Below are 27,087 nucleotides of genomic sequence, written 5' to 3' on the forward strand. Positions count from 1 at the left end.
GACAAATGACAATAGCCGGGAAAAGACGAATTAAGAAAAAAACAATTCTTCAAGCATAGTACACGAAACGTCTTAACAACGCATCTCTCAGGACTATTGAAGACAGTAATAAAGTCAAGAACAGAAGGTATGTTCATGTCTAACTGACCAACGATCAATTGGCAACCGCCATTTAGAGATCTACTTACTTAACGAACCAGTTCACATACGCGTTCAAATAACTCTTTAACTACAAGATTTCCATTCAATATTCATCACACACATGTATTAGCAGCGTTCTCGGTTTATTTTTAATCCCTTGCGGTTTGATTATTACAGAATTTCGATATGAAAATTTTATCACTAGAAAAATAAATGATATAAAAGTATGTCTATAGGCCCGTCAATCGTATACATACAAATTCACTTTGAGCAGGGAGGGAAAGCATGTGAGAGAGAGAGAGAGAGATAGAGAGAATTGGAGAGAAATTTGTATTATCTAATAAAATATGTACCGCTATTTCAAATTTAATTTGGTTAAAACATTCAGTTTACACGCACTGCTGAACAAATAAACCGGGAGTGATCTCCCCTAAACTTTCTCGAATATTTTTATATAAAATAACAGGGGATGGGAACTCGGGCTATAGACATGATTTTTAATCCATTTTAAATACTTAAAGTTTTAAAAATAGAATAAAATCTCGTAGACAAATTAATTGCACACCAAGTGAACGCGAAATAAAAAAGCGCATAATAGTGCGCAATATTATTAGTACTTTTAAAATTTACATTAGTTTTTTCGAGAAATCGGAAGTAGCGTAAATTACTACTTCCGGTCAACGGAAATTACTCAAAATTTAACAGAAGGTAGAGAATTAGATCTTTTACTTACATGTGAAATTTCATTTATCTATCTGAAATAGTACTCAAGTTATAGGCTTTTGAAAAATTCAAAGTAGAAAAAGTACCACTTCCGGTTATCGGAAATCGCTCAAAAGTTGATACGGATCTACGATTTTGATAAAATACTTATATATGAAATTTCATCAACCTAGCAGTAACGGTACTCAAGTTATCGTGTTTACACACGGACACACAGACAGACACACACACACACACACAGACATACGGACAAGATTGCAAAATTATGTTTTTCCGTATCAGTGAGGTGTAAAACGTCGAGATTTGTAAAAATCTCGATTTTTTTTTTTTGCACGATTACAATACTTTCTCTATACTACGTATATACGAGAAAGTAAAAATGATAAAACGAATATCTAAAAGCTGTTTTCTATGTAAAAAGTTCTTGGACGTTTTTTTTATTTACAAATAGTTTCACTTCGTTTCTTTTTCTAAAAAATAGTATTAAAGTTTTTATGTAATTTAACAGTCAAAAATCGAAGTCACATATCACCTGCAAACAAAGCAATGTAAACAATGAACTGTTCAATTCACTTTGGCGAACAAATCTCTACGTTAGACACCCGTTCAGAAGAATGATTTATCAACAAGCACTGTCCACTTACCACCATAGGTGAACGTCACCGCCAACTGAGGTGACGTGAGTTGCCTGCCCTTGTTTCCCACCTTCTATCCCACTTAGAAAACCACGCTCCAACATACGTCCCAGAGAGAATCCAAAAAAAAAAAAAACAACACAGAAAGAGAAGAAAAAACTCCGCGATCCGACTTTAGCCCCGCCGAGTGTCACAGGCCGAACAACGTCATACCATCAGAGTTGATGATTTGGGGAGAAATTGATCACCATGGCCGACATACAGCCAGACACACACGTGCACACACACAGACACACACACACACGCGCGCGCGTTCACCGTCTTGCTTCACCATTATCTCCGGCTGAAAGAACGCGCAGAAAATAACAGGAGACGTGAGGCGTAAAAGAGTGAGAGAGTGGAGGAACTGAGAGGAACCTGTGCAGGAGAAAGGTGCCCAGGAGGATGGGATCTATACTTTATGTTAAACGTATAAAATATTGAGGAAGTGAAGTATACTTTACATCTATTTAATGTTGACGAGGAGTATATTTCTTTTTTTAAACGTATCGGTTAATAGGTGAGAGGGCGGGGTAGGCGGCGGACTATATTTTAAACGTATCAGCTGTTGCTGGGTAGGATTGGAGGGGGGGGGGGGGGTAAGCTATATATACTACGTTTTAAAAAGGTGGGGGTAGTAAAAAGTGGTGGGTGTTTATAATTTGTCTAAAACAGGTTTTCAACTAGCTAGACAAGAAGTGTTTTTTTTAGTTAGACATTTAATAAGGCATACGAGATTGTGGGTAGGGGGGGGGGGGTAGACAAACCATAGGACTGGGAGGAGAAAAAAAAACCTGATTTGATTGGACGTGTCCGCTCAAGCATGGCTGCGGGCAGAGCCATGAAACGCCGGGTCCAATGCACACGAGTGAGTTCCCCTTGCTAATGAGGCCGGGCTTTCCTGGCGTGCCCTCTAGGGGCTCAGACCCGGGCAGATTGGAATGGAAACGGGTACCACACCAGTAGGGGGGAAGGGTTTGCTACTGGCTATACAGTCGGTACGCTTTTTTTTTATGTTCAAGTTTTTACTCTGTACAAAGTATTTGACTGTGTGTGTGGAAAGGGGGGGGGGGGGTGAGAGAAGTGGTGATCAAAATAACCGTGAACTAGTTCAATTATTTGTATACAAGAAATTTTTACTTACTCGATCTGTTTTAATAAGCGAAGTATTTCTTGTATCAGGTGTTTTTACTCTATAATTAACTATCGTATTTAGTGGCATTACTTAGAGAATGTAACTATTACCCAAACTCAAATATCGTGTAAGAATCCTAACCCTCACCTTAAACTTAACCCAACCACTAGTATTTTTCTATAGCATAAAACCGGCACTACAGTTTCTATATGTCATTCTGACTCCAGGACATCGACAAACGCACTCAGCTTCAGAAATAAGACGTATCTTTTCAATCAGTTGTGTTGATTCAAGCAAACCAGTCTAGTCGTACACATTATTTATGTTACACAAGCTCGATAAAGTTAGGAAATTAAGCATGAAATAAGAGTAGGGTGTTATTTGCGTTGATCATCCGTGTCAAATTTCATCCACGGTTGGTTAGTTTTAGGCTGGGTTTTTAAAAAAACGCGTTCGTCAATAGAGCGAGACGGTGGTCAATGGGGCGGGGCGAGGTCTGTTACTATGGCAACAGCACGCAAGACCATTATGTTACACCGATTCTATTGTGTGCTCCCCCCCCCCCTTTTAATCCATACGCTGAGGTGAGTGGAATATGGAACCTTGTGAATCAGCCAGGTGAGGTGACAGGAACTCAGGCAGTGGGATAGACAGGTGGGATAACATCAACGGAAAGTGGGATAGAAAGGTAGATAATGACCTGTGACAGCGGACAAGGAACACTGGACATACGACACCGGTGACACTGGCGGGTTTAAGTAGTTCGGTTTTTATAAGAAATGTTGGTCTAGGTTAAGGTGGAGGGGTGGGGGGTCATCGTTAAGGTGGAGGGTGGGGGGTCATCGTTAAGGTGGAGGGGTCTTTTGTTAAGAAAGAGTAAGGGGAGAAATGAGGGTCATCATGTAGGTGCAGTGGAGTTAATTTAGTTTAGTGGTGTCTTTGTTAAGGTATTAAAGGGGACTGGGGGTCCATGTTATGGTGGGAGGGGTCTTTCATTAAGGTGGAGTAAGGGGTCTATGTGAAGTAGGAGATTAGAGTGATGTGGAGTTCATTATGTAGGTTGAGTGTGTGTTCATCATTTCTGTGTAGTGGCTTTGTTAACATGGAGGGTTCATTAATAATGTGGAGTGTTTTTTCTTTGTTGTAATAGTGGGGTGAGGGGGATATGTTAAGGTGGGGCGGGGTCGTTTTGTGGGTTGTCTTTAAAGTGTAGTGTGGGAATCTTTATTAAGGTTGGAAGAGGCATAATTGTTGGGGCAGTGGATTAATCTTAAGGTGGAGGGGGTGGGGGGTGTCACTGTTACTGGTGAGGTGGATTAGGGATCAGTGTAATGTAAGGGTCATCGTTAAGGTCGAGTGGGGGTTAATAATCATAAAATAAACACAAAGTAAAACGCAGACATTGTATTTTATTTTTAAAAATCAACACTTTTTCTAAACCTTAAGGCACAATTAAGGCTAATACGATGGAACTATAGATGTGCTGTTGATTGTTTCGATACAAAGCTACTATCACAAGTCTCTTGTGTTATTTCTTAGAAATGAGGCAACCACGTTTTCAAGCCACTCAACCATCGCAACCAGTGACAACAACCAAGCACTAAACCAGATACACGTATCTCACCTTGCTAACGGTACCGGGCACCAATATCAGGGGGCAAGCTATGTCATGGATATTTATTCGCCTGAAACAAGAAAAAAAACAACTGCTGTATTAAATCAGTGGGGGGAACAATGCAGGTATTTGTTCAAGGTATGACCATTGTACAGAAGACACGGCCAAGAGAAGCCGAGGTGGGAAAACAAAGAAGTGAAGTGTGACAAAACACTGGACAAGCGGTGGGAATCCTATCGATGAGAACACATGGAAAACGACGGTTGGGATACATACATCTACTGTTCGGTTGTGGGGGGGAGGGGAACAAAAGGGCTTTGAGTGTGGTAGTTTCACACGAGGATACAGAACGTTGACCGTTCTTAGGGAAGGTAAAATAAATCGATGAAGTAAGTTTATCAGACAGGCGTCACCACTGAACACAGGCGTCACCACTAAACACAAGTATCACCAGCCAACACACACAAGTATCACCAGCCAACACACACAAGTATCACCAGCCAATACACACAAGTATCACCAGCCAACACACACAAGTATCACCAGCCAACACACACACAAGTATCACCAGCCAACACACAAAAGTATCACCAGCCAACACACAAAAGTATCACCAGCCAACACACAAAAGTATCACCAGCCAACACAAGTATCACCAGCCAACACACACAAGTGTCACCAGCCAACACACACAAGTATCACCAGCCAACACACACAAGTATCACCAGCCAACACACACAAGTATCATCGGCCAACACACACAAGTATCACCAGCCAACACACACAAGTATCACCAGCCAACACACACAAGTATCACCAGCCAACACACACAAGTATCATCGGCCAACACACACAAGTATCACCAGCCAACACACACAAGTATCACCAGCCAACACACACAAGTATCACCAGCCAACACACACAAGTATCACCAGCCAACACACACAAGTATCATCGGCCAACACACACAAGTATCACCAGCCAACACACACAAGTATCACCAGCCAACACACACAAGTATCACCAGCCAACACACACAAGTATCACCAGCCAACACACACAAGTATCACCAGCCAACACAAGTATCACCAGCCAACACACACAAGTGTCACCAGCCAACACAAGTATCACCAGCCAACACACACAAGTATCATCGGCCAACACACACAAGTATCACCAGCCAACACAAGTATCACCAGCCAACACACACAAGTATCATCGGCCAACACACACAAGTATCATCGGCCAACACAAGTGTCACCAGCCAACACAAGTATCACCAGCCAACACAAGTATCACCAGCCAACACAAGTATCACCAGCCAACACAAGTATCACCAGCCAACACAAGTATCACCAGCCAACACAAGTATCACCAGCCAACACAAGTATCACCAGCCAACACAAGTATCACCAGCCAACACAAGTATCACCAGCCAACACAAGTATCACCAGCCAACACACACAAGTATCACCAGCCAACACAAGTATCACCAGCCAACACAAGTATCACCAGCCAACACAAGTATCACCAGCCAACACAAGTATCACCAGCCAACACAAGTATCACCAGCCAACACAAGTATCACCAGCCAACACAAGTATCACCAGCCAACACACACAAGTATCACCAGCCAACACAAGTATCACCAGCCAACACAAGTATCACCAGCCAACACACACAAGTATCACCAGCCAACACAAGTATCACCAGCCAACACAAGTATCACCAGCCAACACACACAAGTATCACCAGCCAACACAAGTATCACCAGCCAACACAAGTATCACCAGCCAACACAAGTATCACCAGCCAACACACACAAGTATCACCAGCTAACAAAAGTGTCACCAACCACGACAAAAACCACCAGCGTATCACCAGCTAACTTAAGTGTCACCAACCACGACAAAAACCACCAGCTAACACAAGTGTCACCAACCACGACAAAAACCACCAGCGTATCACCAGCTAACTAAAGTGTCACCAACCACGACAAAAACCACCAGCGTATCACCAGCTAACACAAGTATCACCAAAAATAAAAAAATAAAGCTGCACACAGCCCCGTTTCCATTCGCCACGCTTGGCTGGTTAGCACGTAATCGCATGTTAATGTATACGGAAACTGCACATATTCATCTGCGCACTGCTCTATAGTTGGCTAATGCTATTAAGCTTCTTTTTGTTATGTAGTGACAGTTTATACATGACAAAACCCAGGACGGTGAGAAATGCAACCATAACATTAATAGAAATGGGAATAGAGGTTGTAAAGATTGTCAGAACTGAATTGGTTGTTAGCAAGTGGCCGTGCCCATATATTCGTTTAAAGGGTTTCGTTTTTAAAATCTAAATCAAAGCTCTTAGTCTAAGGTTGGGCCTAAAAACCTTATAGTCTCTTAGTTTTAAGACAAGCGTAGTCGAGGGGTAAAGCACATGGCTATTTAAATAATTGTAGAGTTTTTTTTTTGTCCGATCTAAATCCACCCACTCGATTCAGTATTCGAGTCCGCCCTATATTCCACCCACATCTGACGGGTAGCTGACTCGAGTCAGTATCGATTCCGCCTTTTATTCCACCCACATGTGACGGGTATAGTATCGAGTTCGCCCTTTATCCCACCCACATGTGACGGGTAGCCGACTCGAGTCAGTATCGAGTCCGCCCTTTATCCCACCCACATCTGAAAGGTAGCTAACTCGAGTCAGTATCGATTCCGCCTTTTATTCCACCCACATGTGACGGGTATAGTATCGAGTTCGCCCTTTATCCCACCCACATGTGACGGGTAGCCGACTCGAGTCAGTATCGAGTCCGCCCTTTATCCCACCCACATCTGAAAGGTAGCTAACTCGAGTCAGTAAAGTATGAGTGGCTGGGGTAGAATGTCGAGGTCACATGAAAAGATGAAATCTGTACTTAACCTACTGAACTCAAGTTATCGTTCTCATGTAAACTCGTGTTACACACAGATGGTACGGCTAATCGAGAAATGCATACATTAGGATTCATGTCTCACAGCTCCATCATGAGTCCCGACCAAATATAAAACATACTAGCTCCACCTAACATGGTCTAGCTAATCAGCAAGTCCCAACCAAATATAAAACATACTAGCTCCACCTGATATGGTATGGTTTAGCTAATCAGCAATTCCTAACCAAATATAAAACATACTAGCTCCACCTAACATGGACTAACTAATCAGCAAGTCCCGTACTTGTTCGGATAAAGGTTTAGCAGTTCAAGCGAGTGTACGACATTAAGGTTTGATTTCCTGGGTGACAACTAAATAAAAAAACTACAACCAAACTGAGTCAATCGATACAGGCAGCTCTAAGTGTCACCGCCTTAGCTAGCATACTGCTGGATGTTTTCGTTGTTTTTTTTTTACTACACCGTCTGGTTCATTACAATTAATTGATAACCTACGGCAGTTTTATTCATTCAAGAAGTTTATTTATTTCTTAACCACTGACCAACCCATTAAAGTTGACATTAATTAAAAAATAGCCCACTAAGAAACAAATTTCATGATTCTAAACGTTAATTTGATCCCCGGTTGTAAATAAATAAAAAAAAAACAATAAAATATCAGTCTCTGGTTTTATGAGAGAAAAAAGACAGAACTGTAAAGATATAAATGTAATTTCCAGCAGACTTTTTAATTAAATCTGAGCTGGTACAGTCTCCAGAGTCTGTGGGATATGGGCATAACTATATCTTATTGTTATTAAATATTTCATCGAAAAATCAAGTTTAACATCACAATAAAAAAAAAGTAATTCAATTTCTGAAAACACTACATTTTAAGTAGGATCACCAACCTAATCTCACTCACAATTTAATAAAAATACACTCACTCATAAAAAGATGAGTTAGTAGGTAATCTAAAAGAAACAGCGAAGACTCGAGAATAAAACGGATGAGGCCTGTATTGCGTACACACCGTGTCCGGCCTTCCGACAGCAGTTATCAAAACACGGGTTGCATGATGACAGTAAGTTGTCTGAATGATGTAAACAGCCTGTGACAGTGCTACAGGCAGACCTGCCGTCGTGCAGCCTGGGTGTGTGTAACAGCTGCCATGCTCTTTACACTGGTTAGTGTACTATATGTACATTAAATGGCAGTATCGATACCATTAGACCAGTAGTCAACAGATGTATTATACATGTCAGTAACGATACCATGTAGTCAGTAGTCAACGGATGTATTATAAATGTCAGTGTCTATACCATATAGTCAGTAGTCAACGGATGTATTACAAATGTCACTAACGATACCATGGAGCCAGTAGTCAACAGATGTATTATAAATGTCACTAACGATACCATGTAACCAGTAGTCAACAGATGTATTATAAATGTCACTAACGATACCATGTAGCCAGTAGTCAACAGATGTATTATAAATGTCAGTGTCTATACCATATAGTCAGTAGTCAACGGATGTATTACAAATGTCACTAACGATACCCTGTAGCCAGTAGTCAACATTTGTATTATAAATGTCAGTATCGATACCATTAGACCAGTAGTCAACAGATGCATTATAAATGTCAGTGTCTATACCATGTAGCCAGTAGTCAATGGATGTATTATAAATGTCACTAACGATACCATGTAGCCAGTAGTCAACGGATGTATTATAAATGTCAGTATCGATACCATTAGACCAGTAGTCAACAGATGCATTATAAATGTCAGTGTCTATACCATGTAGCCAGTAGTCAATGGATGTATTATAAATGTCACTAACGATACCATGTAGTCAGTAGTCAACGAATGTATTATAAATGTCACTAACGATACCATGTAGCCAGTAGTCAATGGATGTATTATAAATGTCACTAACGATACCATGTAGCCAGTAGCCAATGGATGTATTATAAATGTCACTAACGATACCATGTAGCCAGTAGCCAATGGATGTATTATAAATGTCACTAACGATACCATGTAGCCAGTAGCCAATGGATGTATTATAAATGTCACTAACGATACCATGTAGCCAGTAGCCAATGGATGTATTATAAATGTAAGTGTCTACACTACACCATGTAACCAGTAGTCAATGGATGTATTATTAATGTCAGTGTCGCTATCATGTAGCACATGCAAAGATGTAGCACATAGATTCATAACAGATATACTTCATACAAAAAGATGAAAAGACAATACAAAACCGAAAACGGTTGTTTTTTTCTTCAGCCGCTGTTAGAATTCTACTAGGATGACGTTTTAATAAGTAATGCATAGACTATTGTGTAGGTAAAAACAGATGCTGATATACGGCGTAGGCATGGCAATGGTATCGTTAAAAGATTGCAGTTCTTGTGTGATATATAGCAAACGCGAAACCCGGAACGTAACTAATAGAGCAATATTATAATGAAACAGCTAACGCAGTGTTATGGTTATCCTTTTTAAAATAACACAACCGGACCCGGCGCCACCACCCAGCCCATTCTCCCTTAGTAAAAGAACAACGCCCATAGCGGGACCGTAGCCAGAATGTATATTAGCCAAGTGTGCCTTGCAGCGGAAAAACAAACAAGGCAGCCGTCACGGTTGGCTGACTCGACATGGAGAGTGCCCCCAGTCGTAACGGATTTTAAAACGTGCGTGCTTCCCTAATCAAACACGGTCGACACGCGCTGAAATAAATGGGTTCACTATGTGTTTGTTCTTTTTTTTTAAATTAAAAGCATTTTGGCTTTTGGAAGCCATTGTAACGTCCATTGTAAGGTGTGGTTGTAAGTCGACATTTATACATGCTATGGGTCTAGATGGCAAATTGAACCGGATGTAGTCGCAGAGCTAGGCGTAGTGATTCAACAACAGCTTATTCGCAGCTGTGTCGAAATAAACTATACAGACCAGGAGAGTTTCTAAATGCAAAAGTCTATTGCATGCATGAGTTAACGCTGAGGTCGAATACCCAAACCGGGAAAAACGTTTAAGGTGAAATTTTCAAACTGTGACTGGCATTTACGGTACAACATTTTAACCATGGCGGGACAGTCAACACCTACAGTGTAGAGTTATGTTTTTAGTTCAATTTAGACAAACGGTGTCAAATTTTGTTTTGATTTACAGCCTAATCATCAACATAGTTGTAAACAGTGAACTGTGATTGTACATACCACACACCGTTCTCTGAGCCTACCTTCCTACTTAGTGCTACGTCTGTCACAAACTGATAAATGGTGTCAGGCGTTTTTTGTTTTTCTTAAATGACGTAATACTGTCGACACCTTACCTCTGCCCTAAAAAAAGAACAATTACTTAAATTACACAAGGGCAAGACGCCCTCGTGACAGTAAATAGTACAACGACTTTTTGTTGCGCACTGCAGAATGGCTTGATTGATGTACTTCAATGACATAGCTGATGAAACTAACAAAAGACCTGCATATTTTTTAAAGCACCAAGATTTCTGTGGGGTTTGCTGTTTAAATGTGTGACTTTACGTGCAGAATCGTATGTGCCTCAGTACTGTCAAAATGTTGTTTTTTTTTAATAATTAAAAAAAATTAAACTGACTTTAAATCCAACTCTAAACATAACTCCCATATCACTAACCCATATCAAGATTTGATTATTTTTAAACACAAAAAGAATTTCTCCAGTGCGGCCAATATTGAAATTAAAGTATAATTCTAGTACTTCCGTGTCGCCACTACCGGCTAATCCCCCTCCGCTATTACTGCGGTTCATCACTAAGTATATGAGCAGCTTATACCACTAAACGGGGAACTTCTAGACCCCCCACCCCTCCGGTTACAGCACTAACCAAGTAACGGATAGACCCCTCTACTCACGACCCCCCTCCCCTCACTCTAACCAAGGAACCCCTGTACTCCCTTATGTGAGCGGTGCCTGGCGCTAGACTCCCCAACTGACTTGAGACAAGAGCCTGATTGATGACGTGTCTCACGCCCCAGTGGACGTGTATGCCTGGGAGAGATCAAACGTGCCCCGACGGTCGCGCCGGCAGGGTGCAGCTATGTGCGTAAGGGAAAGCATGTCGCTTAACTGGTAGCACAGGACCACACAACAACACGCGGCATACCATCACACTACACACTGCTTAACCAACAACATCACAGAACACACAAACTAACAACATCACAGGACATACTTACAAACCAACAACATCACAGCACCCATTTACCAACTTTTAAATAACACATTACACAATGTCTAACTAATTCTATCACATTACACATTTCCTATATAAATACCACATTATACATTCACGGCATTTCGCAATCGATATTACACACTTCTTAAAACCAGTAACAACACCAAAAATACACATTTCCTAACACCATTACACATTAACCATACTCTAGAATACACTGATTGATTTGGAAAGAATACTCTTCTACAAACTAAAATACATTTCGCAGGGGTTCTTCTGTCTATGCCGTTACGCTACAGAGCCGCTTGTTGCCTAATATCCGTTACAGATCGTCACAAAAAGCCTCAAACCCACCCACTGCTACTAAAAGTCTACCCACACCATTGCTGTGGCTCTACATCAGAAGACTACAATTCTAAAGAATATACATGTTTTTTCTTAACGTTTAACGCTAGAAATTCTAGTTACCAAACTAACCCCGACATGCTAGTGAAACAGCTAGTGCCCCAGTACAACAACAGGTATGACGTATCGCAGATGCAATTCAAACACAAGCACTGTATGCATGGCCGCGCACAGTATAGCTCCAGGGGGTGTCATGGTTGTGTGCACACACCACGCCCCGAATCTTTAAACGTGTAAGTATTGAAGGGGAAAACAATTCAGTCTTGATAAACGAAAGAGAAAAGGCACAAAATCTATAGGAAGTTACATGAATAATTAGTTTTCTAGTTTGATAAATAAATAAAAATTACCCTGATAAGTCTTCAGTCGTAACAGTGTGACTAAACAATATGCACCCATTATTGTATTTTCAATTCAATTACCTCTATTTTCCCACCCTAAAACGTACCAACACCTACACAAGTAGCCTACTAGTATCAAACACGCAAATAAACGTACTTACATCTGATAAGTCAAGTTCAAAGCTCATTAAGCTGACCATGTTCAATGTATACACATAGATCCCAACGCTAACACACCAAAAAAAAAGTGTACATACATGTATGCATGACCACCGTATCAGATCTATACTGTAAAGCTAAAAACCTAAACCTACCTGTCAAGCACGGGGAGATCATCTGTTTCCAGTTAGCCAAGATGTACCTGATGGTGCGACATACTCCCCACCCCTCACCTCCCTCCCACCTTTATCTATGCTAAAACGTAATGCGCGGCCAAGCGTGAAGACTGCATAAACAAGAGTGGGGCCCCCAGAAATAACACAATTATTACCAGACAATTTTAGCCTGGAGATCCCTTGTCTGTGCAGATCCCTGGGTCTAACAATGGTCCGGGTAGAGGCCTATAATTCTCGCGTATTGTTGCCTATCCGCTACCTGCGAATCGCTATGGTATGCTCAACAGATTTCAACGTGCTCTAGTCATATACCTCAATGCATGATGGGTGAAGACGGTAAATTTAACTTGTTAACAAAAATGTGGCTGTTTTAGAACAACTGTATATCGTGACGTTAAGCAGTAATAATGTAGGAAGAAAGAGGGGGAGGATAATTGTGACAACGTGGGTTGGGGGAATAATTAATATAACCTTTTTTTTAAAAAAAAAAAAACAACAACATCGAAACACTATTATTTTGTAAGAAAGCAGGTGAAAGGTTAACTGATGGAATGCAGACAAGCTCTACAACGTTTGAAAGGGATCGCATATTGTCTCAATATTGCTTCAACACACTTGGCCCAGTGTGGGCGTTGAACAAACCCAGACAGACACGATACAGCAAGGTCCACATGAACACCTTACAACAAAGCTACACTACTCCCATACAGCTATCCACACTACCACTATACTTAAGGCCCACCACCATCATCAATCAGGCCCATGCTAACACTATAACCAGTTCCACACTTACACCATACAACAGGCCAACACTACCACCATACAACAGGCCCACACTACCACCATACAACAGGCCCACACTACCACCATACAACAGGCCCACACTACCACCATACAACAGGCCCACACTACCACCATACAACAGGCCCACACTACCACCATACAACAGGCCCACACTACCACCATACAACAGGCCCACACTACCACCATACAACAGGCCCACACTACCACCATACAACAGGCCCACACTACCACCATACAACAGGTCCACACTACCACCATACAACAGGCCCACACTACCACCATACAACAGGCCCACACTACCACCATACAACAGTCCCACACTACCACCATACAACAGGCCCACACTACCACCATACAACAGTCCCACACTGCCACCATACAACAGGCCCACACTGCCACCATACAACAGGCCCACACTGCCACCATACAACAGGCCCACACTACCACCATACAACAGGCCCACACTACCACCATACAACAGGCCCACACTGCCACCATACAACAGGCCCACACTACCACCATACAACAGTCCCACACTACCACCATACAACAGGCCCACACTGCCACCATACAACAGGCCCACACTGCCACCATACAACAGGCCCACACTACCACCATACAACAGGCCCACACTACCACCATACAACAGGCCCACACTACCACCATACAACAGGCCCACACTACCACCATACAACAGGCCCATACTACCACCATACAACCGACCCACACCACCACCATACAACCGACCCACACTACCACCATACAACCGACCCACACCACCACCATACAACCGACCCACACTACCACCTTACACCAGGCAGCCACCATACCCAACCCCCCCCCACCCCACTGTTGCAAGTGCCAGACAACCTGCCACACCGGGTGAGCACTGAACTCCCCACCCCCCAACTTTCAGTTTCATGGCCAGGTGATAATGCCCAAATTCAAATGCAAAACCAGCAGCCAGTGCGCCATGACGCGCGCGATGTGATATTGTCTTGCATAGATTTGGGTCGTTAATGAGCCGTCACCACAGTTTCAACCCCATGCCATAGGGTCCACGGTCGTAAAATTGGGAAAAGCTTTTAGCTGGAAATGCAAATTTGTGAAATCGGACACCGGGCCTGAATGGCATTCGATGGGGGATATATGGGCGTCAGACTTGAGGGGGGAAGAGTATGGCTCAAAGACTTGATGTCATTATGTGTGGTAGACCTCCTTTCCCTATGCGCTTTACCCACCAAAGTGTCAGACTTTAAGTAAGCCAGGGCCATTGTGGAACGCATGCAATAGGCGACAGCCGTTACGGTCCTCAGCTAGAGTCATGACGGTCACGTTCCATGAAGCTCGTGGTATAGATAATCCGAGGATATAGATACGCGTGGCTTAGTATTAACAATAAATTATGTATTAAAGTGAATGCTTATAAAGGAAGTGATGTACGCGTGGATCGATACTTAAGACAAGGGTTGTTGTAAACTAGTATGTATATATATATATATATATATATATATATATATATATATATATATATATATATATACACAGAAAAAGAGGAGAGACATACAGAGGTGTTTAAAATTACATTATCACTTAATAAAGCACAGTATCAGATTGAATCATCATTAACCTTGTAACTGAAGTGAATCACAATGCAGCACTACTAAATCTAATGGACCGTCTGCATTCTTCAGCCCGGATACAACACCTTTACTCACAATCCACCGCCAGGCCCTTCCCCCCCCCCCCCCCTACCCTATCCTACCTGGTAAGTTTACAACGAATGTGGCTCTAAAACTTCCAGGTTAGCCTAGCAGACATTAATGGCTCCCCGCCTACAAAGCGAAAGTTGTTCGAGCTCATCAAATGGCTCAAGACGGACGGTATTCAAGTGAACAGGCAATGTGTAACGAGGTCCTGACCTCAACAATCACTTTACTACAAGCACGTTTTTAGCTTGTACTTAATACGCTGCGATTGGCAGCATCCACCATAGCCTATGGAAACCAACACCGCGTGTTGAGCGTGACGGGGTTTGGTTAATTTTTCCTAGATAATGATGGACATTAAATTCCGTCTCTATACTTTCTGCTACAAAAAAACAATGTATAGTCTAGGTAGGTCGAGCTAGCTATGACATACAGATTTAAACGATAATTATTTTGGGTTGCTTTACTAGTGCAAAATAACAAAAGGTGTGGACTCTCATTGCTACTGACATGACTATGAAGTAACAGCATACAGTGGTAAATTTTTTCACACGTAGCGCTTTCATCTGACCCCCCCCCCCCCCCCCCCCGCTTTTTTTCACACCCAAACATCACTTCTCAAACTCTAATCACAAGCATAGAAAGCTTAACCCGACCAAGCATAGTCATAACTTTATAATGCCTCAATATATTCAGATCATATAAAATGAACTGTAGTTCATCGTCCACGCCAACCACGATATCAGAAAAGGTTAAGCTACGAACTTAATAAAACTTAAAAGTTCTTCTACATACTTATGTGGTGTAATGTCTTATACTTTCTCTTTCAAATCAAGACCCAGACTCCTTTGCATTGTGGTTATATTTATTACGCCAAAAACAAATGGTAAATCGTTCCAAAAAAAAAAAACTGCAGTACCACCAATCAATATCAACACTTAACAGAGCGAGGCGAGCACCAAGCGTTACATCCACCGCTTCCCCGAGACAGCCCAAAAAATAAAAAACTCCAGCCTGCTAATCTACGATCTCCCCCGACAATACTTCGCTCCAGTGAATCGGAAAAAACAAGCCGACTGGAAAACGGTGATAACAAATAACCCAGAACGGTTGTCGTGGTTACCAAACAGAAAGCGTGTGAGCGTTTAAAAACAATCAGTTACAAACGCAAGTGGGTTGCCAGCGGTTAAGCTTTAGGGAAATAACTCGGGCCTGCTACTAGCAATCATCTAATTAGATCTGCAAACCTATACATTTCGTTACATTACACATAAATACCTAACAAATATGAATATCAACTGCAGAAACAGAATTGTTGTGTGAGAGTATTTTAATTATGCACGAGTATCAATTAACATAAATTAATCACTACGGTGTTCTTATAAAAACGTATTTTTGTGAGAAACAATAAAATATTAAATACCGTTTTAAATCCCTCAAGATAACACAATATAACATGTTTGTTGTTATTTTTATATTGGTATATACAGTTAAAGCTTCACTAATCACAATTAACCAAGCTGAAACTGTATAAACACAAGACTAAAATAAATGTAAACAAATAAACAAGACTAAAATAGATGTAAACAAACACAAGCTAGAGGGCAACTACATAAAAACACCTACCCCAGAATGTGCAGCAATAAAACTTAGTGTAAGAGAAACAAAAGAAGATCAAGCTAGCAATAATAATGAACATACATTAAATAGACAAAAAACTAGCATATGTATACCAGATTCAAGGATACATTTGTGTTTTGCTCAACATAACTCAGCTCCCAACTATAAACCAAATTCATTTGTTATGGTTTTCTCAAATACATACGTTACTCATTACATATTTTTGCTTTCCAAACAGATTAAGACAGACGAAATATTGTATTTTTTCAGTCAACAAATTCAGGTAGTATTTGAGCCTGCACATCCAACACTACCCCTAGAGTCTGTCAGTAAATTACCCCTTACAATATCCAGTTAGTAATGAAGAAAAGAAGAAAAAACCCATTACACAGAGGAGTCTAAAGGCTTTCACTTGACAATGGCATGAAAACTGCATGCAAACAATGATCCAGCAAAATGATTAATAGAGATTAAAGCTATTAAAAAAGTTTTAGCTTGTAGTTTCAGTAAAAAAAAAATGCACTGCATATGATTTCTTGCAACGTTAGTAGGCTACTTGATTAATTATCACATGGAATTAAATGCATGCCTGGAAATACAAAATCAACACTAATTGAAATATATCAATAAGATGAATTTTTCTTTTATCTGGCATAAACAATGGCAATATATATAGGTGAATCAAGCTCACGACACCAATATGCTATTACATCATTTACCTGTTGTTCAAACAGCTTCTACGCATTTAATTATAAAGTACGAAGAACACTTTAGTGAATCATTCATTGAAAAAAAAATTCTAAAAAATTGTTCAACCCTGAGAAAATATTGCATTCTATGCATACATTTTTATAAACAATTATTATATGAAATTGCATGGCAGGGCAGTAGAGTGCATGTTTCCCAAAGTAAAGGCGGCTGGCCATAGTATTCCTCACGATATTCCATGGCCTGAAACAGATCAATTCTACTAAACTTGCCCCACTGATAGTCTAGTATAAAAGGGTAATTTAACTATATGTATCCTACTGGTGTAATTAACTTTATATAGCATACTGAACAGTAAACAAATTAATCACATTTTGTCTATTAATTGATTTGTATGGTAAACCTTACATCCTCTTAAACTGATGCATCAATTTTAGTTTTTTGCAGTTTGGGTGTGGTATTTTTAGTTTTTTCCAGACAATGAATTCAGATTTTTCCCATAATTGTTTTTTCTGCAAAATGCTTTTTTCTGGTAACACTAAGTATAATTATACAGCAGTACCAAATAGTAAATATACTAATATAAAATTTTTTAAAATAACATACTACATAGCAGTCCATTATCCTTTAAAAAGATAATAAAATTAGCCCATTAAAACATTAAAATTCACTTTTGAACCTGACAGTCTATGGGGCAAGTGGCAACTGTTTCTGTGACATTAACTTATGAAGGGATAGCGTGGTCAGCACTATGCCGAGCCACCTTTACTTTCCCTAATGAATTAGGTACCCATCAGAGCTGGGCGGACTCAAGGACATTCTGCGTAACTAAATGCAAGACTTTCGGGTTAGCAGTCGTATGCTCTATCATTTGACTACTCAGTCCCTCTTAAAAAAAACAAGTGCTTCATGTCGAAAACAAAAAAAATCATACATTATGAATAAAGTGCAGTTATTGTTGCACAGCTAAATAACTAATTATTCAATGTGTATATTTTAACAAGTAACTGCTAAACAGCTAAATAACTAATACAGCGATAAATATAATATAATCTATACTTAATAACAGATTTTTTTTCTTAAACATGGCTAAATAACAAATTAAATTGCAGCAAATAGTAGAAATATTATAAAGCAATACATTTATTTAGTAGCTTTAAATAAAATGTTTTATTTATTATAAGATTATAATAATTTTAACCATACTGCTACAATGGAGGAGCAAGCAACTCGAAAAGTAAAAAAATCAAGTGTGACCTATTAAACTACAGGATGCAGAGGGTGGTCAGTTGTGTGAACAATCTTAAGTTCAGAGCTGGACATTAGTCCGCCCAACTCCCTATGGGTACCCAGCTCTCATTTTGGAAAGTAAGTGCAGCTAGCCATAGTGCTGACCACACTAGCCCTTCAAGGACTATCTGGTCTGAATGGGGAGCGTTACTTTGTTTATTTGTATCAATTTAACCTCTCCTCGTAAAATGAAATTATATGAAAGTTAACATTAACTAAAACGATGGATTTTGCTTATAGAAATGTGGGATATTTATTTTTATACACTTAGGTAAGTAAACTTTTGAAATTTAAGTCAATAAAATGTATTAAATTTTATACGCTTAGCTTAAGTTTACCTACCACCTCAACTACAGACAGAAGACAGATTTTCACCCCTTTAAATCAAGTCGCTGTGGATATCTAAAAATTATTCCTATGTAATAACTTAAACTTAAATAATGAAACCCCTAAAGCTTGAAAAAAAAAAAAGCATTCCTCCTGTCTTGATAAGTTGTTACAGTCTACTATATAATGCATTGAAAATTACTTAAAGGTTAGAACAATCATAAATGTGAGTATACAAATATACCATAACCCCAAGTCCAGAATACGGCTAATGTTACTCTGGAATTATAAAACAATATGCAATAATTAACTCTTTCTTAATTTCTCAGTTAAATCATAAATGTACCCATTTTTATTATCAAACTGTGAATGCATTTCAGAAATTTTTTAGAAGCCAATACATTTTTAAAAAGCATCTTTACTATTTTCAGCTGTTACGTTTTTATGCCAAAATGTTTTGTTCTAGGATCAGAGCCTGAAAGATCAATAGTAAAGTCAGTAGCAGTACACAATGCTGCAAATTATTTTATATACTATTTTATCTATGAAATCATCTTCTTCTTTCTTCTTCTTCGTTCTTAATTATTAGTGTTGAAGGGGATCGAGATTTATCTGCCCCACTGTGTTTGAACTCGAGACTTCGTTCGAATTTATCAACCATGAGCTTTTTGCCGACTCGACCACGCCTTCAACACAATTAAGCGTTACGTGTCAACTGGTTATGCGCCATTGAGGCCATTGACTCCGATTTCAGCCTGCTTTTCTTTTTTTGGATTTGCTTCCATAGCCTTTGTCCAACCAAGAACAAACTACAAGGCAGCAGTTGTTTAATTTTGGAGTTGTCTCTCCTAGAAGAGTGGCTGTCCCCAGCTAACGAGCCTCATCTGCCCGAGGGTTCGAACTCGAGACTTTTCGGTTTAGCAGCCATGAGCTTTACCGACTCGACCACGCCGACCCCTGAAATCATCTGACTCGTTGCAAAAAGGCCAATAATTACCCATGATAGAAAACTTATCAAAAAAATAATTTAGATAGTAGACATTTATTTATCTTGTCTGACAAGAAACCCAGGATTCCATGTTAATTCTTGAAAGATATATTATATAATATAAATAAATATTATATTAGAAGTTACATCATAGAAAATTAAATCTAACAAGATAAACTCTGTGTTTTATAAAATCCATTAAATTGTCAAGAAAACTGTTATAATAATGAACATATACTACCAAAAGCCTTTTTTTTTAAATTTATAATAATGGCAGTAGGCCTATGCCTAAACAATTATAGAAAAGAAATTCCTATTTACATTAGCTCAATAAGCTACAAGACTATTTATTCAATATTATTAGTTAAACTTACATAAATAATGTTATTGCACTGATTTTTTTTTTTCAGTTATTTGTTTCTTAATAGTAATATAAGTGTGCGTGTATGTTCACAAAGAGTAAGACTATAATAATAATGTAGATGTAACAGGCCTAAGCCTAACACTGAAGTAACAACAGGCCTACTTACTACTATAACAGTAGTTTATGGGCAATGTATTATAACAGTATTGTAATATTGTTGTAAGTAAAAAAGCAAAAGGCTGTGGATCTATGTAATTATTAGCCTAATATAAATTATAATTAGGCTTAATAGGGCCTAGGCTAAGGCCTAGGCCTTTGCCTTAATTAATATTAATTGTTATAAGTGATCAGTATAATTAATGTCAACTCCATGTCTTTCTTGAAGGCTTACAATCAAGCTAGATCTATAGCGTTTTCTAAATCTATCTTGAATCTAGAAATAGAAATCTAGAATTTAGCAACCGCAAAACATTCAGCTAAAAAATCTATTCAAATTCTTCCCAAGCGTTCAGTCGACTCAGTCGTGCATCCCTGCTACGGACAAAATTCAAAGACAGCATTAATAAAAACTCTCTGTCGGCATCTTCGGCTGCTAGTCTAAGGGGCTGAATAATGAATAGCAAACGAATACAATAGAATGGACATGCTTACAATTTCCCGGAAACTACTCCCTAGCCAAGGTACCCGAATCAGTCAACCGTACTAAAGAAAACAAACAGTAAATAAAACCGAGTTATCACTGGGGGAAAGCTTGACCGATAGAAGAAGATACGCCATGCTTTCGGAGTAATGTGCTTATATCAAGCCATTTACAACAAATATTACTGTAAAGCACATAACAACAAGCATTTACACGAACAGAACTGATTAATGACTTACCATATTAGACACCACCATCCGAGTAAGGTTTCTGCTCTTTTCACTGATCCTCAACACAGGTAATCGCCATCTTGAATAGTATACTGCGCAACATAATCTGCGCATTGATTTTGACGTCACAGGTCTTGCCCCGACTGACCTCTTATAAGGTCAATAAACTCAGTTTTTCTCGCAATTTGTCTTTCTTTGCATTATTAATTTTTTAATTAGATTTTATATTCAATCAAAGTTAATTGCATCCAAATCCTCAAGACGAGTTACCAATTTTCCACTATGTAAATTTTACTGCGTTATTAAAAAATTTAAAGTAAACTGGTCTGCAATAAAGGAGTAACAAAATCTGTTAGCTAAAACGATAACGGTGATACATTTAGCCAAGTATTATTGCGTTTAAATTAATATAACAATGTAGAAAAATATGTTATCAAACAATCTATATTATTTTTATAATTCGGCTCTATATTAAAGTTTTAAAAATAAATTTGGAACAGTAGAATCACTATTATGGCGCAATTGTAGAGGGAAGGGGGGGTGAAAAATTGATATTTATTTTTTTATTCCAATTGATGTACTTATAACTATTGTTTTAAAACAATATATAACACAGTTGCCCCACCTCTCTTACCACAAAACACATCTCGCATCTACACACAAAGGGGTCGTCCATAAATGACGTCACACTCGTAGGGGGGAAGGGGAGTCCATAATTGTGTGACGGTGTGTGATGAGGGGGAGGGGAGGGGGGGGGGGTTCAGATGGTGTGACGTCAGTTTTTTTTGCTTTACAAAAAAAGTAATTTTAGAAAACGAGTTTTAGCCGTTATTTCGCGTTTTAGAAAACGGTTTTAATAAATTTTAATAGGAATTGGTCAAAATCTGCCAAGATTTTGGAAAAATATCGATGTTTTAAGAAGAATTCAACAGCAGTTATGAGCGGGGTTGTAGGCTGAGGTGTGACGTCATTTTAGGGGATGCGTCTGGGGGGGGGGGGGGTCTGGCTTTTTGTGACAACGCGTGAGGGTGGGGAGGTAGGGAGGTAATAATCGTCCAAAAAAAGCGTAACGTCATTTATGGATGACCCCCAAACACACACGTGCATATATTAAACATCTTTCATCCACACACAACTACTCACGTAATTATTTTTAACACACCAACACGCATGTAATTAACGTATAAGCCTGCCGGTTGACTGTTGAGTCAACCGTCAGCCATTCACCAACGAGGTCCGTGTATCGCCTTACAAATTTAACAGAACTGGCATTTACCAGTGAGAAAGCGGTGCTCTGTTTTTTTTGCATTTTAGGCCTTTATTACATGTAATCTCAGTTGGTCTGTGTATATAGGAGTCCATCACTCATGTTTTGTTGAGAACTCATCACCATAGACTTGCAAGGCAGTGTTTCTTTCAGCTATCTCTTGGGGGGGGGGGGGGGGGGGGGGGGGGTCCGTGAAATAGTCCACAACACCCCCCCCCCCCTCCCCTCCCAAAACTAAATAGAATTAGATAGAAAATAGGCATATACTTTTACCAGTGTATTTTTTTCTGGATGTATTTAAAAAATTTACCCCCCCCCCCCCCCCATACATGGATTAACATATAGATTATTACGATTCTCAACCAAACCGTTTTCCTCAGGCATATAATGCAACGCCTAGTTGATGACCCCCCCCCCCCCCCCCAAACCACCCTCACGGTGATTGCTTTAAACTAATAATTTTAACTATAGTCGGTTATAAACAGCTGGATGTAGCATGGTTTCTCTATCATTAGCAGGTTTACGTCATGGAGTCACCCCCCCCCCCCCCCCTCCACCCTTGTCGGGATTTGTCAACTTTCCTCTTAAAAGACTATTTAACTCACTCTAATTAATTATTTAATTAAGTGGAATTATCATTTTTCTGTACTTAATAACAGTACAGATCTGCACTTAATAACAGTGTATAAGATATAATCAGAGTTTCTTCCATGCATCTCTTCGGGGGGGGGGGGGGGGGGGGGGGACGAAGCCCCCCCCCCCGAAAAAATTTTACCGCCCCCCCCCGAACGAAATGAAATTTATATAATTTATATAGAAAATATATACTTTTAATAGTGTCCGCCCCCCCCCCCCCCCCGAAGAAACTCTACCGCCCCCCCGAAAATTTCAAGTGCCCCCCCCGGAGAAAAAAGTCTGGAAGAAACACTGGATATAATTCGTATTTATCATCATATATTGGTTAGATTTAAGGGCAGTGGCGTTACTAACTCGTCTGTTAACCGGTGCGGTTTACTAAGGGTGTCACTCCACCTTCCTACAAAATTTGTTGCATTATTTTCTCGGTTTGGTGTCACCCCTCTGCCCTACTAGCTTATTATTTTAAAAATAAGCTAGTGTTTTCACAGTAATTTTACGACTTTTCAATTTGGTGACACGTCTTTCTTAAGTGGTGTCCCTCGGTGCTGACTGCTCCTCGCCCCTGCCTTACTACGCTAATATCTCGGGTGTATTTGTACAACTTTAAAAAAAATTCGGTAACTCTTGGCAAAAACGATCGCAACTTTCCTGGTGCTACTCTTCGCTTCCTGTGCAGTGGTTGGCTGGAAGACATAGTGCGTGTCGTATTACTTCTCCTGCTCACGTTTACATCACACAACACCAACACATGAAACAACAAAGGTATGACACTCGGTAAACAATAAATGGAAGATTTTGTGTTGCTGTTTTAATTTTTTTTTTATTATTTATTTCTTTACCACTCTATTCTTGAATGGCGATAAACATGAGAATAGGACAGAGGCGTATCTAGGGGAGAACGGGTGGGGCGGCCGCCCCGAGTGAAGACCCTGGTGGTAGGGGGGGGGGTCCAAATGGAGTAGGAAAAAAATATCTGCTCATTCTGATAGATTATTACTTGACTTTACAGACTAATTTAAGATATTTGTACAACAATTGTCTGATACCCAAATAAAAGCTGGCGGGAGAAAGTGACAGGTAAAAAAGCGCCACCAACCTTTTCAAATGCAATGTAACTTTATATATAAACTGATAGTTCGCCCCGGGCGCCAGAAATTTGATGTTTTAATACATCTTTTTTTTTCCTTTGACGTCGTTAGAAATCTACATTTGGGTGTCCTACCAGCATGCTTACATTGAGAACGCTTGTTGCCACAATCTAATAGTGCTTATACAACGAGGCCATCATAGTTACTAGTCAGAGACCAACAGAGTGCATCTAGCCAGAAACCAACAGAGTGCAACTAGTCAGACCATTAGAGCGCATCTAGGGAGAGACTGAGTGCATCTAGCCAGGGACTAGCCGAGTGCATCTAGCCAGAAACCAACAGAGTATAGCTAGTCAGAGACCATTAGAGCGCATCTAGGGAGAGACTGAGTGCATCTAGCCAGGGACTAGCCGAGTGTATCTAGCCAGGGACCAGCCGAGTGCATCTAGCCAGAAACCAAGAGAGTACAACTAGTCACAGACCATTAGAGCGCATCTAGGGAGCGACTGAGTGCATCTAGCCAGAAACCAACAGAGTACTAGTCAGAGACCATTAGAGCGCATCTAGGGACTAGCTGAGTGCATCTAGCCAGGGACTTGCCGAGTGCATCTAACCAGGGACCAGCCGAGTGCATCTAGCCGAATACCACGCGCCAAAGAAACTCAATCCAGCTTGCTATACGCTCGACTGAGCGTGATCGCTAACCCGAGGCAAGAGAGATGAGAGATAAAACCTAACGGCTGGAACTTTCTAGACTTTTTGGTTCTGTAGCCAGAGAGTATGTGTGGTGGAGGGAGGGGGGGGGGGGGGGGGGTTAGAGGTGTAGGGGGTACATGCTTGCACGTACGACGTTACAAATAATAACGTTAGAGTTATTAAAAACAAAATAACAATACCAGCGGAGGGGGAGTTTACAGTACAGATAAGATGGAGCGTCAATTTTAGTTTCTGTTCAATTGTATTTGCTCTTTTGATGATTGAAAAAAAGATAGGCCAATTGAAAAATTTACATATAGATAAATGAGTATCTAACTCACGTTAGGGAAAGAAAAGGCGGCTGGGCAAAGTGTTGAAAACACCTTCTCGTCATTGGCCAAGGTCAAGCAACATATTACGAACTCTACTTCATCTGCCCAATAGATCGCTAGATCTAAAGAGGATACTTTACAAAAAGATAAACGCTTAGAATTATCAAATTTGTGCACACGACTATTTCCAGAGGGTGTGTCAAGCCTAACGTCTTAGACGTACTTACATATTTTAGCTACATATGGACATATATATATATATATATATATATATATATATATACATACATAGGCCATATATGCATTTTCTCCTACATACGTATTTATCAAGTTGACCCCACACACACCCCATCACTGACTCAACACGCGGGAACCCATGTCTGATGAGTGACCTACATTCATATCTACTTGTGACATTTGTAAACACACTTTTGTGTGTTGTAATCCACGCTTGACCACAGGGTTGACCAGCTACCACCGTGGAGATGACCGACCCGACTCTGTCCCCGTGACTACGGCTGACTATGGGAAATAAAATTAAGGCACCAGCCCTGCAGCGGGTACATAACGAAGTTACCAAGCCAACTGAACACGGTCGTCGATGGACTGAAAATTCGACTCATTCTCGACCAATCCATAAAAATGCCAGCACTTGCCCAGACATTCGCCATTGTCCACCCGGATCCAACCCTCCCCTCCTCCAGTAGCCAGATTTCCCTTATTTCTTCTTTTAGAGTTTCCCACGCCGCGCTAGGGGAAAAAAAAAATCAAAACCCCGAACCATTTTTTATCGACCCGGTAAGCACGTGCACACGCATGAGCGCTTTCTTTGCCTCACGCGCCATATCCCGCAGTCAGAAAGCCGGTCTTGTCCGCTCGCACTCCTGTGCCCCCCGGGGGGATGGCTCGCTTCTTTTGACTAGTCTTGTCATTAGTTCCAACTTTTGTTCCAGCCTCCATTCAGCCCGGGTCGTCGCGTCGTGGTACCACACCGTTGGAATTACTGTTAGGGCGAATCCCGGCAATCACGGCATTGACGACACAGCAGCTCCAGGTTCGTCATCCGCCGGCACAAAGCTCGGTAATACTCAATGATAACCAGGTACACGGCGTCAAACTACGTCATTGAGTGAGACACAATGGAGCTATAAAAGTGAAGTTTGCTATTGTGATATGGCAATGCGTTTATTTTTCTTTAACCACTGCATACCAGCTACATTCATAGCAGTCTCCAGTGACACCCATCAGCGTTTCTACTTCCTACTCTTGATATATATATATATATATATATATATATATATATATATATATATATATATATATATATATATATGCCTATGTATATAAATACATATATAAGCCAATACATATGTGAGAGGCAATCCCAGGTAAGAACAAAGCAAGAACCGTCTTCGAAAACTTCTTGCAACAAATGATATTAGGGGCATAGCCAGGAAATGGTTTATATATATATATATATATATATATATATATATATATATATATATATATATATATATATATATATATATATATATATATATTTGTGTGTGTGTGTTTGTGCGTGTGAGTGTGAGTGTGTGTGTGTTATGTGTATGTGTGTATTGAGAGAGCCATTTTGACAAATCTGCGTGCTTGGCACCCACTTGTAATTATCTACAGGGAAAATAGTAGTACAGCAAAGGCGGACCTTATTGATCTTATTCTGGCTACGCCCCTGTTAGCTCCTAAACCTTCATATTGGGATGATTAAGTAATCACACAATGACAAGAAAATGACAAAGGGATTAGCGATTGGGCTGATCGACATACCCAGTCCCGTGGGTGTGGGGTCGTTCAGAGGGTAAATCACGCCGGGGGGCC

At 40.2% G+C, this 27,087-nt stretch overlaps 1 protein-coding gene across 1 annotated transcript in view; it reads right to left on the minus strand.

The window, feature by feature from the left end:
• The window catches only part of LOC131950302 (uncharacterized), a 40,824-nt gene extending 19,536 nt beyond the window's left edge, over positions 1–21,288 (minus strand). The window contains exons 1-2 of the mRNA XM_059312406.1: positions 21,212–21,288; positions 4,298–4,358 (exon numbers count right to left, since the gene is read on the minus strand). The gene's annotated coding sequence lies outside the window, so the exon portion shown is untranslated. The remainder of the gene's footprint in view (positions 1–4,297; positions 4,359–21,211) is intronic.
• Positions 21,289–27,087: the final 5,799 nt, after the last annotated feature.

This window comes from Physella acuta, unplaced genomic scaffold (assembly GCF_028476545.2).
Source record: "Physella acuta isolate Inbredline_101_S28 unplaced genomic scaffold, ASM2847654v3 ptg000751l, whole genome shotgun sequence".
In the NCBI taxonomy this organism is placed as follows: Eukaryota; Metazoa; Mollusca; class Gastropoda; family Physidae; genus Physella; species Physella acuta.